Source organism: Dendrobates tinctorius, unplaced genomic scaffold, assembly GCF_039654945.1.
Source record: "Dendrobates tinctorius isolate UK_male_01 unplaced genomic scaffold, ASM3965494v1 ptg000212l, whole genome shotgun sequence".
Taxonomy (NCBI): Eukaryota; Metazoa; Chordata; class Amphibia; order Anura; family Dendrobatidae; genus Dendrobates; species Dendrobates tinctorius.
Genome location: NW_027361879.1, coordinates 396148 through 414328, shown reverse-complemented (window position 1 = coordinate 414328; position 18181 = coordinate 396148). Strand labels below are relative to the sequence as shown.

Sequence of the window (18181 nt, the reverse complement as noted above, 5' to 3'; positions counted from 1 at the left end):
CAGTGCGGCAGCCACATGTCTTTACAGCGCCATTAACCTGCAGATTAACGCTGTATCTGCAGGTTAATGAAGATTGGGGACTTGACAAGTTCCCTTCAAACTTATCCATCTTACCACCGCTTGCCTCTGATCGGCTCATCTTCTCTTGTCATCCTTAATAGCTGGGCCTCCTGTTCACCAGGCCTAAAAATGCCATATTACCACATAGGTCACATGGAGCGCAACGCACATCACTGACGTGTCACACCTCATGTGAGGTCATGGGACACAGTAACCAGAATACTAAGACCTGAAGTGGAACAGAATGAAGAAAGACGAGTCAATTGGAGGATTGGTGGCGGGACAGGTATGGTTGTGTCGAGAAGAGTGTGTGTTAACTACTTCCTGGCATTCAATTGGTCAACAACATGTTGGTCGGCCAGCCGCAGGTTTTCCTGGACTCGCCCACAGCGAATCACAAATAAATTAAAAAATTTAGATTCTGGCAAATCTAAATTTGTTTATTTTCCACAAATCAACTTACAGATCTCTAGGAGGTGGTGAGCACAAGAATTAAAGCAAGGAGGGGAGTCACATTCATATAGGGACACTATTGGCATATGGGATCTGTGGTTGGCATATTATCACATACTGGTAGTACATGAGTCTTTTACAATGTAAACTTCCAATAAATCACATCAGACTGCAAGTAATAAAAAAACAAAATAATAGTTTAATCATTAAAAATGAGAGGTACCAGCAAAAATGTGTGTAAAAGACAAACCGGAGAGAAAGCACAAACTAAAGCTCCTGCAGTTGTGTCTGTCACAGGGATGCACAAGTGGGCACCCAGGGGGCACAGGGTGAGGATCGTGAGGGGGGGTTATTTTGCCAAAAACTCTTTACGTTGCTGTTCCAGAAGAGCTTCCAAGTGATCTGCCCTCTTGACTGCCACCTGAAAGGCAAAGTGGGAAGTCAAAGCACCCCCCCTCTAATTATTCCAATCTGCACTAAAAAAAACAGTTGGTGGCCATTGCTAATAGGTTACAGCCTGTACGTTACTGCAGAGCTGCACTCACAATTTTGCAAGCTGCAGTCTCCCAGTATTCTCCACTTGATCAGTGTCTGCACAGCACTTGTGTTAGGTGGTCTTCACTAACCTCGCACTGTTTCCGCAGGCTGTTCACGGTCTCTTCTTTCTTCACTATTGCAGATTTCACTCTGGAAAATAAAAATGTGATCATAATTAGATCCCGGGGCAGAGAAATACCCGCCGGACCATCAATGTATTTCGTCTGTGGGGTCCAACTCCTACACCATTTTTTGCACAACCAAAGAACGCCACCAAGCACAGGAATACAGCTTGGGTTTACCCAATTTCTCAATCACTTTTTCTAATGTATATTCAAAAGGGCAGAGGAATTTGCTCATCTCTAGTCGCAGCAGCACAAAGAATTTCAGGTGAAGGATGTGATGATTCTGTGGGATAGGGTCCAGTGACTGCATTTAGTTGGACTAACACGGTCATAATGTAAGGTATGGAGAATTGTGGGAGGCCACAAACAGAGGGGTCCCCACAAGTCATTCATTGATGCACAATTCTTCCCAGTTTCCAAAATTTCTTAAAGGGAGTTGTCCTCTCAAATCGACCCATTAAAGGATTTGTTCTCAATATGCTGACAACCCCCTTTTTTAATGTGGTGCCTCACCTTTTGTGAACCTCCTCCAGCTCCTCCTCCTTCTCGCGAGTCACCCTCTCCAGCTCCAGACGATGGATGCAGCTTTGGTTGTGACTAGAGAAGAAGTTGAAAGATAACTAGAGCAAAGAACTTGAAATGATGGCACTCCAAAATGATAGAGCATTGCCAAGATTGCAGATAATTGCTCCACTCCCGGGATCGTCCACTTCCTGCTCCTTCTGTTTCATAAGCCCCTGCAGTCTGATCTGCTCCCCCTCCAGCTCCGTCACCCTCTCCTTTAATTGAATGGAATGGTCATGTGACTTCTTCTCGGACAGCTCCAGCTCCTGCAGCTCCGATTCGTACTTGTCACGCACCCTCTTAATCCTACGGAGGCAGAAAAAGGGATCAGGGATGACCGACACTGGAATTCACCTTTAAGTTTTACTCCAATGACTACATCTCACCTGCAACTTCATTTGGAGTCCATCAGCAGCTCTAACCCCCATTCCTACTAATCTCACCCCCATTGTGTTCTGCTCGGGGTACCTGTTTTCGGCGGCCCGCTCACATTCTTCTCTTGCTGTTGACATCTCGGCCTCAAATTGTTGGCTTACTAATTCAATCTCCTTATCTCTCCCCTTCCGCACCTCTTCTTTGAGTTCCCGCTTCCGGGTAAGAAGCCATGCTTCCTAAATAGCAGAGAAAACACATCATAGAAGAGAAATATACTGGCACCATTACATTCACAGCAGAACTCCTCTTTAAATGGGAACTATGCCTGTAATAAAACAGGAACAAAGCCCCTCCTGTATGAGACTGATGAAGGCACACAAGACTACATGCAAGATCTGGGAACATGTAGCTAATATGGGGAAAGTGGAGGATCCTGCTATGACAACAGGTGGTGGAGTAAGTGCTACTATTGCTAGGGGAAAAGGATTACTGCTCTGTCTACTGTTTTGGACATCACTGCTTCTTGTTTCATCCCGCTGCTGGAAGTAGTGGCACCACTATTGTCCTTTGTGTACAAAGATATGGCCCTGCTGTATCTAGAAAAAAATGCAGCCCCCTTCCAGAAAAGTCCAGCACCATTCATGGGTTGTGTCTGATATTACAGTACAGACCAATTCACTTCAATGGAACTAAGCTACTACAACGCACACAACCCATAGACAGGGATGGGCTGTTTCTAGAAGACAGCAGCCATGTTTTCTAATCCTGGACTGCATCTTATAGATCAATGCTGGAGCAGCTACACAGACCTTGGGAGACTGTGATATATGCACAAAGATATGGACAGGCACAATATGGACGTTGTATGCACTGCAAGATCTCAAAAATCCTCTCTACCTGATACAGAATCATCTCATGAATGAGCTTCTTGGGTTTCCTCCCATTACCAACCTACCTAGACGTAATATTTCCATGTGTGGTATTGTGAAGTACAGTATTCAGATGTACAGGACATCTTGTTCTCCAGACTCCATTTTGTGCTTGCGACGCCATTTTGTTGTTTACGAGTTAAATTTTGTAACTTAACTAGATGAAAGTTCATGGTTGTTATGAAACCAGACTGTTCCAGCTTGTACAAGATATGAGACCCTGAAGAATGTGCTATTGTTCTATTTTCTACGTCACGCAACTAGGCACATATTCCGATTTTCTTGCAATCCTATTGGTTTATAAAGTGAATGTGTCACGACGATGTTATTGGTAGCTGAGTACTTTGCATAATTAAGCAAAATACTATAAAAGGTAACATAATAAAGAGGGTTGGGTGATCTGCCTTGATCCTCCCATACAGAGACCCCCGTCTCCGTCTGGTCATTCCCCGTTGCTAGCAACATCCTGTGAATTAATTTGGAAATCACTTGGTCAACCGTGAAGGGTTAATTTAGCCCTCCCTCAAAAGCTACCTCAACAGTTTGGCGCCCAACGTGAGGCCCCCGAATAGGGACGCCTCTGCCCCCGGAGGACTGCAAGACAAAGGACCCTTGGACCCGGACACAGGTGCTGGAAAATTGGGACTGATCATCCCCCACGACAACCACGGTAAGTTGGCAGTTATACTGTTCAGACTGACCGTTGGTGTGGTTTTCCTGTGCTTGTTGCTGCAAAGAGGATCTGAGGTTTGTCCGTTTGTCCTTGATGGTGGGGTGATTCTTGGGTGGAATCATATAGCAGTGCAGTCCCATTGGGCTGAAAAGAGGAAATCGGAAAACCAGGGGAAGAGTCTTGAGGAGATCATTTGCATATTCCCAGTGCCTTCTGGGATAAGTGAAGAGTCTCCGCGAGCTCAACGATCACCAGGTTTTGGCCGTTGCAGCTGGGCAGCACAGTGGCTCAGTGGTTAGCGCTGCAGCCTTGCAGCGCTGGAGTCCTGGGTTCGAGTCCCACCAAGGACAACATCTGCAAGGAGTTTGTGTGTTCTCCCCGTGTTTGCGTGGGTTTCCTCCGGGCACTCCGGTTTCCTCCCACACTCCAAAAAACATACTGATAGGGAATTTAGATTGTGAGCCCCATCAGGGACAGTGATGAAAATATGTGCAAACTGTAAAGCGCAGCGGAATATGTTAGCGCTATATAAAAATAAAGTATTATTATTATTATTATTAAAAGAAGAAATCGGAAAACCAGGGGAAGAGTGTTGAGGAGATCATTTGCATATTCCCAGTGCCTTCTGGGATAAGTGAAGAGTCTCCGCGAGCTCAACGATCGCTGGGATTTGGCCGATGCAGCTGAAAAGAGGAAATCGGAAGACCTGCGCCAATAGGCGCGCGAATTTTGGCTCATCTTTCATCGTTTTTAAGAAATCTCAATATGGAAGAGGCCAGGAGCCATTTGGTGAGCTGCATTTCTTGCTACATGTTCACAGACTTACCAGTGGAAAAGCCAAACTTCACATGCCACAAATGCAAGCTTGTGTCCCTGTTAGAGGAAAAGTTGCAAAATCTCGAAGAGAGGTTAGCTACGTTGAAGATCATTAAGGAAGGTGAAGAGTTCTTAGACAGAGCAGAATTATCTCTTCATGTTACAGAAAGAGAAGAAATTCAAAGTGCACCTGAAGAAACAGAGGAATGGAAACATGTGACCCAGAGAAGCAGGAGGATCAGGAGGCAGTCAGCACCCATACTTCTCGTGAACCAGTACCAGGCTCTCAAGCAGGAAAACGATGAAGAAATACATCAGGATAAGACTTTGCCCACAAACAGCAACCTTGTACGCCTTCAGAGTCCTCCTGGATGGAGAAAGAAAAATGTTGTGAAGAAGAAACAGAGAGTGGTGGTCATGGGGGATTCCCTGTTGAGAGGAACAGAGGCCGCTATCTGCAGACCGGATATAACTTCAAGAGAAATATGCTGTCTTCCAGGTGCAAAAATTAAACATGTGTCCGACAGGATATCAGGACTCTTCAGATCTACAGATGACTACCCATTCCTGCTACTACATGTGGGGACAAATGACACCGCAAGAAATAACCTGGAAACCATCTGCAGAGACTTTGAAAACTTAGGCAAGAAAGTGAAAGAACTGGGAGCGCAGGTGGTCTTCTCTTCCATCCTCCCAGTGGATGGGCATGGAACAAGGAGGTGGAATAAGATACTGCAGGTGAACAACTGGCTGCGTCGATGGTGCCATCAGCAACGATTTGGATTTCTGGATCACGGAGTGAATTACCTATACGATGGACTACTTGCTGGAGATGGGGTGCACCTTACGAAGACTGGAAAACAAGTATTTGGAAGTCGCCTTGCTACATTTGTAAGGAGAGCTTTAAACTAGAACGTGGGAAGGGAAGCAAAAGACCAGAAAAAGCCATACACCTGATAAATGCTATTGAGAACTCTGCTATTAGAAGTGGAAAGGAAGAACAAAGACAAAAGAATCTAAATAATAAAAATATTGGAGAAAGAGAAAACAATCACAAACTAAAATGTTTCTATACTAATGCACAAAGCATGGGCAACAAACAAGAAGAATTGGAACTACTAACGCAGGAAAAGAAATATGATGTCATTGGAATCACTGAAACTTGGTGGGACGATACACATGATTGGAATACAAGACTAGAAGGATACAACTTATTTGCAAGAAACAGACTTGATAAACGAGGAGGGGGTGTCTCATTGTATGTTAGAAACGCGTATATCTGCACAGAGATTGAAGCTTCAGAGACTGGGAGTTCTGTGGAAACTGATTGGGTAAGAATACAAGGACAGAACAATGGAAAGGACACCATTGAAGGCATTTACTACAGGCCGCCTGTGCAAGCTGAAGATATGGATGAACTCTTTATGCATCAAATGGCCAAGTTCTCCAAAAAATATGACATAATTGTCATGGGAGATTTCAACTATCCAGACATTTGTTGGGAATCTCTCTCAGGCAAAACTAACAGGTCAAGGAAATTCTTATCCTCTCTTGCTGACAACTTTATCTTCCAAAAGGTAGGGGAGAAAACAAGGGGAATTGCTACCTTGGATCTAATCCTTATAAACAGGGAGGAAATGGTTGAGGAGGTAAAAGTGGCTGGGACCCTAGGAGGTAGCGACCATGCTATTTTAGAATTTTGGATAACTAGAGGAGGAAGACCTGTGAAGACTCAGACTTCAAGGTTAGATTTCAGAAAGGCAGATTTTAAGGGATTCAGAAAGAGAATTGGAGGGATCCAATGGCTGGATATCCTTAAGGACAAAAATGTCCAGGAAGGATGGGAAATCTTGAAAAATGAAATTCTCAAAGCACAATTGTTAACAATTCCGAAAAGAGGGAAGAATAGGAAGCATTTAAGGAAACCAGGATGGATAAACACAGAACTTAAGCACATGCTAAAAAGGAAGAAAGAAATGTTTATAAAATGGAAAGAGGGAGGCATATCTAAAGAAGAATATAATGCTGTCTGCAGAACTTGCAGGGCACAAAACAGATTATCTAAAGCTGACAATGAATTGAGGCTTGCAAGAGACGTCAAAAGCAATAATAAAGGACTTTGGGGATATGTCAAAAGTAAAAGAAAAGTCAAAGATGCTATAGGATTTTTACAGGATGAAAATGATGAAATGGTAAGACTGGATGTTGAGAAGGCCGAACTTTTAAATTCCTATTTTGCATCTGTTTTCTCTCAGAAAGGAAATGTAACATCAGCTGTTCTTCACTGTCCTATTAAGGGAATAGAAAAATCCAGGATATCTATAAACAGAAATATAGTGAGGAAACACTTAGCTAACCTAAATGAATTCAAGTCTCCAGGTCCAGATGAATTACACCCCAGAGTACTGAAGGAGATAGCAGAAGAAATTTTTGAACCCCTCTCCATAATCTTTGAAAAATCTTGGAGAACAGGAGAAGTCCCAGAAGACTGGAGAAGAGCAAATGTTGTTCCTATCTTCAAAAAGGGGAAGAAGGTGGACCCAAGCAACTATAGGCCGGTGAGTCTGACTTCTATACCAGGAAAGATCTTTGAACAAATTATTAAACAACATGTATGTCAGTACCTGTATAAGAATGAAGTGATTAAATAGAGTCAGCATGGGTTTGTAACTAATAAGTCATGTCAGACTAACTTAATTTCCTTCTATGACGGAATCACTGATTGGGTGGATCAAGGAAATGCTGTAGATATAGTATATCTTGACTTCAGCAAAGCATTTGACAAAGTATCTCATACAATCCTTATTGAAAAAATGACTAAGTATGGAATGGACAAATCAACTGTTAGGTGGATTCATAACTGGCTTAGTGATCGGACCCAAAGAGTGGTCGTAAATGGCTGCACATCCAGTTGGAAGAATGTCTCAAGTGGGGTACCACAGGGCTCTGTCCTGGGCCCTGTATTGTTCAACATCTTTATCAACGATTTAGATGAAGGAATTGAGGGTAAACTGATTAAATTTGCTGATGACACAAAGCTAGGAGGGATAGCTAATACTAGAGAAGAGAGAGAGAGGATTCAAAAAGATATAAATAAACTGGAGCAGTGGGCAGCAACTAACAGAATGGTTTTTAACAGGGAAAAATGCAAAGTACTACATCTGGGCAATAAAAATGAATATGAGTCAACAGTGTGATGCAGCAGCAAAAAAGGCAAATGCAATTCTAGGATGTATTAACAGAAGCATACAGTCTAGATCACGTGAAATCATTATTGCCCTCTACTCCTCTTTGGTCAGATCTCATCTGGAATATTGTGTCCAGTTTTGGGCACCACATTGTAAAAAAGACATCAACAAACTGGAGCAAGTTCAGAAAAGAGTGACCAGAATGGTGACCGGTCTGCAAACCCTGTCTTATGAGGAAAGGTTGCAGGATTTGGAAATGTTTAGTTTGCAAAAGAGAAGACTGAGAGGAGACTTAATAGCTGTCTACAAATATCTAAAGGGCTGTCACATTGTAGAAGGATCATCTTTATTCTCATTTGCACAAGGAAAGACTAGAAGCAATGGGATGAAACTGAATGGGAGGAGACACAGATTAGATATTAGAAAAAACTTTTTGACAGTTAGAGTGATCAATGAGTGGAACAGGCTGCCACAAGAAGTGGTGAGTGCTCCTTCAATGGAAGTCTTCAAACAGAGGCTGGACAGACATCTGACTGGGATGATTTAGCGAATCCTGCTTTGAGCAGGGGGTTGGACCAGATGGCCCAGGAGGTCCCTTCCAACTCTACGATTCTATGACTTCATCCGGGAGTATGGTTGCCTGAAGAGGATCAATTCTGACCAAGGCGCTTGTTTTCAAGGTTGAGTGATGGAGGAGTTACATCGTCTGTACTGGATTGTGAAGTCAAGGACAATGCCCTATCATCTTCAGAGGAAAGGAGCCTATGAACACTTCAATTAGACGCTAATTCAGATGCTCTGAACACTGGAGGAAGATCGGAAAATACGGTGACATGAGTACGTGGCTGAATTGGTCTGGGTGTACAACAACCGAGAACACAGTACAACAGGATACACTCCGTATATTCTGCTGTTCAGGCTAAAGGGACGGGAAATTACAGAGCTGGATCCAGAAGAAGACTATCCATGGATGGGGGTGTCTTCCTGGGTCCGAGAACATTGACATCGGCTGCAGACTTTTCCCCCGGCTGGTGCAGACTAAGTTTCGGGAACTCCAACACCATGAAGCGACGCCTATTCGAGGGATAGCTCTCAAGGCCGGAGATTGAGTGTTGGTCCGAGACAAGTGGCCCCGAGGCAAGTTGGAGAATTGATGGGAAAAAACCCTGTATCGGGTGAAAGGCCGAATTGGGTCCGATGGGCCAGTGTATGAAGTTCAACCCGAACAGGAAGAAGGAGCGCCTACCCAAATAGTTCACCGTAGCATGTTGCGTCCTTGCTTGTCATAGGGCCCTGAAGGAGAGAGAGTGCCAGACACCACCGAAATGCTCACCATGACGATTCTCGACTGTGATGAGGAAGAGACACTCGCCTTGTTCTCAGACTTGGATAGTCTGCTGCCCGTCAGGACCAGAGAAGTGCGTAGGCCTGAAATCCCTGAGACAGCCAATTCATCAGATCAAGATATACTCCCGTCTTCTACCACTCAACCTGAACTACACCATACGCAGTGGACGACAGCTGGAATACTTCCCACTTGTTATGAACAAGACCAGTTTGTTTGGCAGCGAATTATTCAAGAAATGGAAGAGTGTGAATGCCTGATGAAGGAACTCTCACCCGTGGAATGGTGAGTTAAAGGAGGGCTGCGGGTACTTGCATGATGCCGGGTCCGGAAGTGTCAAGGCTGCGTCCGGTGTTGCCGGGGGGAAATAATGGGGAACCGTACAGGATTCCTGAACTGCTGAGAAGGGGAGAGTACAGGAAGAATGGGAAAGGAGTTCAGTTTTCCCTCAGACAGGTAGAGGAGACACAGGTGTGTGCCACACTCTGCATGCAGAGAGACAGTACGGGGTCGGGACTCAGCAGAGGACATGTGAAAGCCCCGCAGAGACAGTGAGTGTGCAGAGCATCTGGCACCCGGCCATACAGCGTGCGGTGCTCGAGTTGAGAAGCGAGTGTCAGGTGTCGGACTGTGAGCATCATCCCACCCGGTTGGCAGGAGTGCGGCGGAGCACATACCGGGCAGAGACTTCAACCTCATTGCATATTACATCTTTGCAAATTGATGGACTAGGGGCTCAACAGGCAAAACCGGAGATCTCCTGTTGCCTCCAGAAGGGATGGTGCTGTACATAACAAGGAAGGGCACTGTATAATAAGGAACGATAATATACATAATAAAAGGAAACTATGTAATGTGTACATCGTTTTCCAAATTATTGTGCAAATTGGATTTAAGTGTCATCGAGATATGATTTTTTGTTTTTCAAATAAGCTCATGTGTGGTGTTTTTTCTCAGGGGGGCTCTTTAGATCACCAAAATCAATCTCATGTATAGTAGAACAAGACACTCCTGTATGAAGGTGCACAAGTAGGGGTCCAATCCGTAATCCAATATATGATGAACTTGGTACTCGAGTATAATGCGAAAAAATAATTTTAATTGCAATTCACAGTAAAATATAATGTTTTGGTCTGTTATAGACCTTCTTCAGACTACAGATTGCCCATAAGTATGTGACACAATAAGATGCTGAAAACTTATATGAAGTGCGGTGCGAGGTAGAAGTGGGATCCCACTGAAGGTATTTTACTTGAGTGCCAAGTTCTTCATATATTGAAATCAATTTCAAACACCTGTGATAATTAGTTTGCCTGGTGAGCCCAATTAAAGGAAAGCTACTTAAGAAGAAGGCTCCACCATTATTAAGCAGGCCATAGGTTTCAAGCAATATGGGTAATAAAAAGGATCTCTTTGCAGCCAAAAAGCGTCAAATAGTGCAATGTAGGACAAGGTATGAAACAAAGGTGCGACATTTAGGCCAAAAAAAAACATACAGGCCACACATTGTTTGCTGTGTTATCTCGGTGCCAGATCATATCTGTGCCTGCTAAAATTTTGCCCAATTTACGTCTTTTTTCTCTTTTTTGCCTGGCTGTCAGTTTTGGTTAAATACACCAGTATGAATTGATGTCAGTGTGTGAATAATGGCAGACAAGGACCTATGCTGCATGTATACTAACTCAAACCAAGCTCCATTTTTGTGTTTTTTTTCTTTGTATTTTTGCATTCTGTGCAAGCTGGGGTGTGGCCTCCCTCTCCTGAGCTAGAAATTGTATTTAAAGGTTTTCCCTGACTGGCGTCCACTGGTTGGGACCCGATCCTTGTCTGCCCTTATTCACACACTGACATCAACTTTGACACATGATAAGGTTTTTAATATTTGACAGTGTAGTACCGCCCCGATTACAGAGTCACCTTGTCGATGGTGGGACGGCTTTTATGCTATATTTGATCAAATACAGTATTACTAAGAACTCTGTATTACTTACATGCACTTTTGCTTTTTATTTATTTAATTACAGCAGGGTTTTTCTCATTTTGTCTTTTGTAGGTTTTGTATGCTTTATGGCCAATTTAAACGTGCGTTTATGTGCTGCATGTATACCAACTCAAACCAAGCTCAATTTTTGTGTTTTTTTCTTTGTATTTTTGCCTTCTGTGCAAGCTGGGGAGTGGCCTCCCTCTCCTGAGCTGGAAATTGCATTTAACAGAAAAACCAAGAGGGGGCACCAATGACTTAAACAGGGATCCAACCTGACCTATAAACAAGAGCATAAATAATAAGAAAGAGAAGTATAGGTCACAAGTAGGGGATCACCCAACACTGGATTTAGCAAGAACATGTAAATCTTTATTTGGACACAAATGACAAACAAAAATTCTAAAAACATTAAAAATCGTCACTCATGTGACATCCACAAAATACTGGGCTCATAATAGAGCCACACCCCCTTGGCTAAACACTCCTGTTAGAAATACAAATGAATAGTCTGAATGATTATATAAATAGCACACCATATGCAATCACAATAACCATAAATATATGGGAAAAGTGCAAACCCATTTGTAGTTACACATACAAGACAATTGTTGTAAATATGAAGGCTGAAAGCAAAGCCCTAAAACCTGAAATTAATATTGCAGTTGGTGCATGTGTGTATTGAGGCATACGATCATAGAAGGATTATCTTAGAATTTAAATATGAGATGTAATACATAGAGAAGCTGTCATAGAAGCAATTGCCAAAAAGTAAAAAATAGTAATATACAATAATGTATGAATAACAAACACTGTTACTCCTATTATAGCCTCATAAACACCAGGCTGGGCATGCATGGTTAAATATTAAAGGCTCTAATAACCCTCTGGAAAATGACAAAACTCAGCCCCAGATTGTCTACATGTAAATCCCCTGTAAGCAGGGCCATACAGCATATCAAGTGACCATCTGCATCTCCAAATGGAGTGGCACAGTCCCTGGCTATAATAATCACCTATGAAACCCAGTGAGGGTGCCTGTAGCTCAATGCACAGGCATCACATGTAAACAGGAGTGGAACCAAGGAGGGCTGTGACCCGACGCGTTGCGCCACGCATTGTGGCTTCGTCAGGGGTGACTGTTTCTCTATGTATTACATCTCGTATTTAAATTCTAAGATAATCCTTCTATGATCGTATGCCTCAATACACACATGCACCAACTGCAATATTAATTTCAGGTTTTAGGGCTTTGCTTTCAGCCTTCATATTTACAACAATTGTCTTGTATGTGTAACTACAAATGGGTTTGCACTTTTCCCATATATTTATGGTTATTGTGATTGCATATGGTGTGCTATTTATATAATCATTCAGACTATTCATTTGTATTTCTAACAGGAGTGTTTAGCCAAGGGGGCGTGGCTCTATTATGAGCCCAGTATTTTGTGGATGTCACATGAGTGACGATTTTTAATGTTTTTAGAATTTTTGCTTGTCATTTGTGTCCAAATAAAGATTTACATGTTCTTGCTAAATCCAGTGTTGGGTGATCCCCTACTTGTGACCTATACTTCTCTTTCTTATTAGGAAAATTGCATTTAAAGGTTTCCCCTGACTGGTGTCCACTGGTTGGGACCTGGTCCTTGTCTGCCCTTATTAAGACACTGACGTCAACTTTGACACGATAAGGTTTTTAATATTAGACATTGTAGGACCTCCCCAACCACAGAGTCATCTTGCCGATGGTGGGACAACTTTTATGCTATATTTGATCAAATACTGTATTACTAAAAACTCTGTATTACTTATATGCACTTTTGCTTTTTATTTATTTAATTACAGTAGGGTTTGGGGGGGTGGAGTTCCTTAGCAGTGTGGAAATAAAATGATTAATTTGCAGATGACAAAATGTTTCTCTAGAGGGCAGATTATATTTTTCTTGAAGGACTGGGAATGGAATAATGCCATCTACATTAACTAGGTGGTGGAATCTAGCGATCCCTGCTGCAATCCATGAGCAAAAACCTAAGAGGTACTCATTGCCTGGGGAAATTGCATATTGCCCTATAGGGGGCAAGGGGCACAAAGGGGGGAACTAGATTCAAAGAGTATTTCAGGCAGTACCTGATTATGAGTTAGTGGGCTTCATAATTTGTTTGCTCTGGGTGGGTAGGAGCCATTACAATACATCGAAGGTCCATGAGTGACATTTAAGGCCCTGTTACACATAACGATGTTCCAGTGATCCCACCAATGATCCGACATGATGGGATTGCTGGGACATCGTTAGGCTGATTGCTGGGGAGCTGTCACATAGACAGCCCCTCCAGCGATCAGGACCAGCGAGCAAGCTGGCATCCAAAGTAAACATCAGGTTTCTAAGAGCCGCGCGGCTCTTAGAAACCCGATGTTTACGTTGCATACCAGCGTGCAGCATCGCTGATCGCTGGCTCCCGCTGCCACACGCAGCGATGCGCGCTGGCCAGCGGAAGACCAGCGATGAAAAAACGGCCCAGGACGATCCAGCGCGATCAGCGATAAACGGCGGGGGGGGGGCGGTCACTGCTGGATGTCACACACAGCAATATCGCGTGTGTGTAGCGGGGCCTTTAGGAGCTTCCAAAGAAAACTACAGAGGACATTCAGAGGAGGCATGATATAAGGTTAATTGAGTTAGCTGGGCTGCTTGGTAGTGTTTAATTAGATTGGGAACTCCCAGACCACCTTTCAGACAGTGACAATAGCTCTATTGACTCCTGGAGCCACCCTTCCAAACAAAGGTGTTAACTAGGCATTGCTTTGTTTTGGGGTAATGGGATGGGACGGGGATTGGTAATACACAAAATACATAGAGTAATTTAGGGAGTAGAGTAATTTTTAGCGCTCATATACAGCTCTACCAGGCGAGCTACAGCTTTAATCTCTTTCCATAAGTCTACCCACTAATAGTGTGAAAGGTTTTTGTAGATGGAAACCGAGTCTGCTGAAAGTGGAGATGGTGAGGGAATAGGGGGTTAGGTGTCTGTAGACTTATTGAGTTTAGGATTAAGTATACAGTTTGCATCACCGCAGAGCAATGTAGTGCCTTGAGCATGCTCAGAGACTAGGTCAAACAGATGGGAGAGAAAGGTAGATCGGTGGGTGTTGGGGGCACAGTAGGAAACAAAGGTCACCACCAGTTCATCTAAAATGGTGCCCGTCACTATTAGGTAGCAGTCATATTTGTCTTCAACTAATGATTTAAAGACAAAGTAGACTGATTGTTTAAACAAATGGCTACACCTTTGGTTTTATTTGAGGCATTGTCACTATAGAAAGTGGGTAAGAGGGGGATGAACTTTGGGTATGTTGTTTTAGAGAAATGTGGATCTTGAAGGCAAATTGCATCTGCTTGTAAAGATCTATTGGGTCGCCCTCCCACGGCTGTGGGGTACTCGGTACCGGGCCGGTCTCTCAGAGGGGAATGTCACAGCAGCGGTGACCCGGTCCATGGCTCTGGGCGCCCATGTAAAAGGGATGAAGTGATGGAATAAAGTTTATGAGTGAATGATTTGTGACGCCACCTGTGGTGTTCGGCAATGAAGGTGTTAAGCCGACGCTGCAGACAGATCCTCTGGGACAGATGGTGTGGTGCAGCAATGATGGTGTAGCCCTCCACAGGCAGGGCTGTAGTCCAAGGGCAGAGTAAATGAAGAGGGAAGGTGTTGAGGAAGAGGGTGTAGTGTTTGGCACAGAGATGTAGCAGTGCTGACGGGGTTGCAGGAAGAAGGCAAGGACACAACAGGGTGCAGTTTCTTTACCTTTACTTTGCTTGGCAAATGCAGTCCAGGGTCCAGATTACAGATGGCACAGGAGCTGGCTAGCCTGGAAGCAACTTAGGAATCTCTCTAGGCAGATGGGTTGTGTAGTCTCCTTCCTAGCGCTTAGTTTTAGGTACTTGCAGTACTGTGTTACACTGAAGTTCCACTTGCTTATTCTCTCTAGAACTCCCTCATATGGCAGACAGCTGTAGCCTTCCTCTTCTGGCTCACACGTCGCTGTTGTGCCTCCGAGTCTTATGTGGGAATAGAGCATTTACAACTTCCTATTCCTCTGGTTTCTGTTGCAGGACCATCAGTGTCCATACAGCGTTGGAGACCGGGCTCCAGATCATGTGCTATAGCTGGGAATGAGCCTGAACTCTCTGCTCAATCTCCTAGCTCTTCTCCTCATGTCCACACACGTTGCCCTCCTCACACGAACTCCTAATTCTCCCTTCCTGGCCCCAGAGAGTAGCTCCTCCCCCAGTTTTGGTTCAGAGCTCCCTCTGCTGACCTGGAATGGAACTGTGCTGTGTGTTGTGGTTAACTGCCAGAGAGATCCTTTATTGCTTCCAAGCATGACATCACACTCCCTAGGAGGAAGGTAATGCCACTGTGGCGACCATACTCCTGGGGGCGCCACATTTCCCCCTAGTGCAATTCAGTACTCCCGGACTGAAGATAAAACTTGTAAACATATAAACAAATGAACAATTATAAATGTAACAAGATTTCAAAAAAATGAAAAATACAAAAACCAAAGCTCAAAAATAGTCCTGATGATGATTAGTCCATGCGTCAATGTCCATGGTCCAATTCCTGAGCAACTGGTAAACTATTTACAAGTAGAGTTTTGACCACACATAGTCCTGTGGTCCAGCTGTCCATTGAAACAAAAGAAAAAAGTCTTACAGAGTCTCTGTAGGCACAAAACTTGAAACGTTGCATATTTACAGATTAACAATTACAAAATTTACCTATATACAAAACCTTAGGGGTGGTATACCTTGGGTACTACGGACAGACCTGCGTAGCACTGGTGTTGTTGAGGACCTTACTGTATGCCTTGTGCTAACTACTGCTGGTGTAGTGTGTGTTGTACTGGCTACATTACTGTTGGTTCTGCGTAGCACAGGGATACTAGATTTCCTAGGACCACTTCTACTCACTGTGGGCATGACAGATTCACCACTGGCAGGGTGAGAATTCTCTTGCTCCACTGCTGGTGTGGCTCTCTTCTTGCACTACCAGTTGGGGAAAGGTCAAAACTGGCACCACTATGGCTTGATTCGCTCTAGTCCAATTTGCAGGGAATTCTCCGAGTATAGTGCTGACCTTTTCTTCTTCTTCTTCTTCCTCTATGGGTTGAAGGTTGTTTTTTTCTTCCATTCTGTCCTTTAGCTGGTCAGGGCACAGTTTCAGATGATCTCTCGACACTGCTGATGATGGTTCTCCTCCATCCTTACTGATAAGGCACACTTTGGTGTTGTCAAAGTTTGATGACAGGACGGTGTAGGGTTCAGCTTCCCATTGGTCATCCAATTTATGCATCTTTCTTTTTCTCTTTAGGACTTGTTCTCCTGGTGACAAGGGAACTGCAGGTGCATATTGATTGTAGTTATTTTCTTGTTTTTGTCTTGCTTGCGCTAGACTCTTTTCTACGCACTCTTGTACTCTACGGTACTGTTGCTGCTGCTCCGTATCACAGTCAGCATCTGGTGATGTCACCTCAGGTGTGAGGACTCCCATATCCAAATCAATGGGCAGCTTGCCAGGCCTCGCTCTCATTAGGTAGGCTGGAGTGCAGTTCGTGGAATTCACAGGAATGTGATTGTAGAGGTCTACCAGATCTGGCAACTTCTCTGGCCACAGATTCCTCTCTTCCAAAGGCAAGGTCTTCAGTAAATAGATCACCACTTAATTCATCTTTTCACACATGCCATTAGTCTGTGGATGGTACGGTGTTGTCCTGATCTTCTTGCAACCATACAAGTTACAGAATTCCTGGAACACATCTGCCTCAAAGGCTGGACCTTGATCTGTAAGCACTCGCTCGGGATATCCGTGTGGTATACAAAAGTGCTGTTGGAATTCTCTGGCTGCTGTCCTGGCTGTTTGATCCTTGACAGGCACGACTACCAGGAATCTCGAGTAGTGGTCAACGATGGCAGAGCATAAATGTAGCCTGAACGACTTGGAACCAGCTTCACATGGTCCAGGGCTACCAACTCAAGTGGTTGTTTGTTATTATTAGCTGCAAAGGAGCTCGCTGGCTGTTAGGGTCCTTTCTGCGCAGGTTACATGGTCCACACTCCCGGCACCAATTTTCAATAGCCTTCCTCATACCAGCCCAGTAGAATCTCTCCTGAAGGCCTCCAACTTCTTCCATCCGAAGTGTCCAGCTCCATTGTGGTATGTTTCCAAGACCATTGATGCCTCCCTCTTTGGGACTATCACTTGCCAGACTTACTCATGAGTGCGGGCATTGATACTCCTCCGACACAGCTTTCCCTCATAGCTGAACAGCCGGCCTCTTTCCTTCCACGACTGCTGGGTTTCTTCAGGAGCATCTGGATCTGGGCGTGAGTCAGCTTGTGACCGTAGCTCCTTTACCAGGCGGACTGCGGGGTCGCTATCCTGGGTTTCTGCCCAGTCATGATGAGGCAATGGATTTAGGGTGGCCTCCTTCATGACAGACCGTCTGTTTCTCACTCCTTGGGCGCGTTGGGCTGCAATTGGCAGGCAGGTAACTCTTTCTTCGAGTGCCTCAGGGTCTTCTCCTGCATCTGGCAGATTGGGCATTCTGGACAGCGCATCAGCATTGGCATTCTTGTGCCCCGCTCGGTACTTGATGGTGAATTCATAGTTAGACTGCCGGGCCATCCATCGCTGCTCCAGTGCACCTAGTTTTGCAGTTTCCAAGTGAGTCAACGGGTTGTTGTCCGTGAAGATGGTAAACTTGGCTGAAGCTAGGTAATGCTTGAATCATTCAGTCACAGCCCAGACTATGGCGAGGAACTCCAGTTTGAACGAACTGTAGTTGTCAGGGTTCCTTTCAGTGGGACGAAGCTTCCTGCTGGCGTAGGAGATCACTCTTTCTTTGCCATTCTGTACCTGTGACAGTACTGCTCCAAGTCCCACATTGCTGGCATCAGTATACAACACAAAGGGTTGGTCATAATCTGGGTAGGCCAGAACTTCATCTCCTGTCAGAGCCATCTTTAGTCGAGTGAAGGACCTCTCCAGTTCCTCATTCCATTCAAATGTAGGACTATTCTTCCTGGCTTTCTTTGCATAGGTGTGGCTATCTCCATGAAGCCTTTGATGAACCT

General features: G+C 44.3%; 1 protein-coding gene and 1 long non-coding RNA gene across 2 annotated transcripts in view; one reads left to right on the top strand and one right to left on the bottom strand.

Moving 5' to 3' along the window:
- LOC141058479 (alpha-N-acetylgalactosaminide alpha-2,6-sialyltransferase 2-like) overlaps window positions 1-18181 on the top strand; it is a 229386-nt gene that overhangs the window by 126829 nt on the left and 84376 nt on the right. The gene's annotated exons all lie outside the window — the stretch shown is intronic.
- On the bottom strand, window positions 693-2987 carry LOC141058480 (uncharacterized). The gene is made up of 4 exons (XR_012222181.1): window positions 2208-2987; window positions 1689-2045; window positions 1140-1200; window positions 693-934 (listed from the first exon to the last, which is right to left on the bottom strand). It is a non-coding gene; the product is annotated as an uncharacterized lncRNA (long non-coding RNA).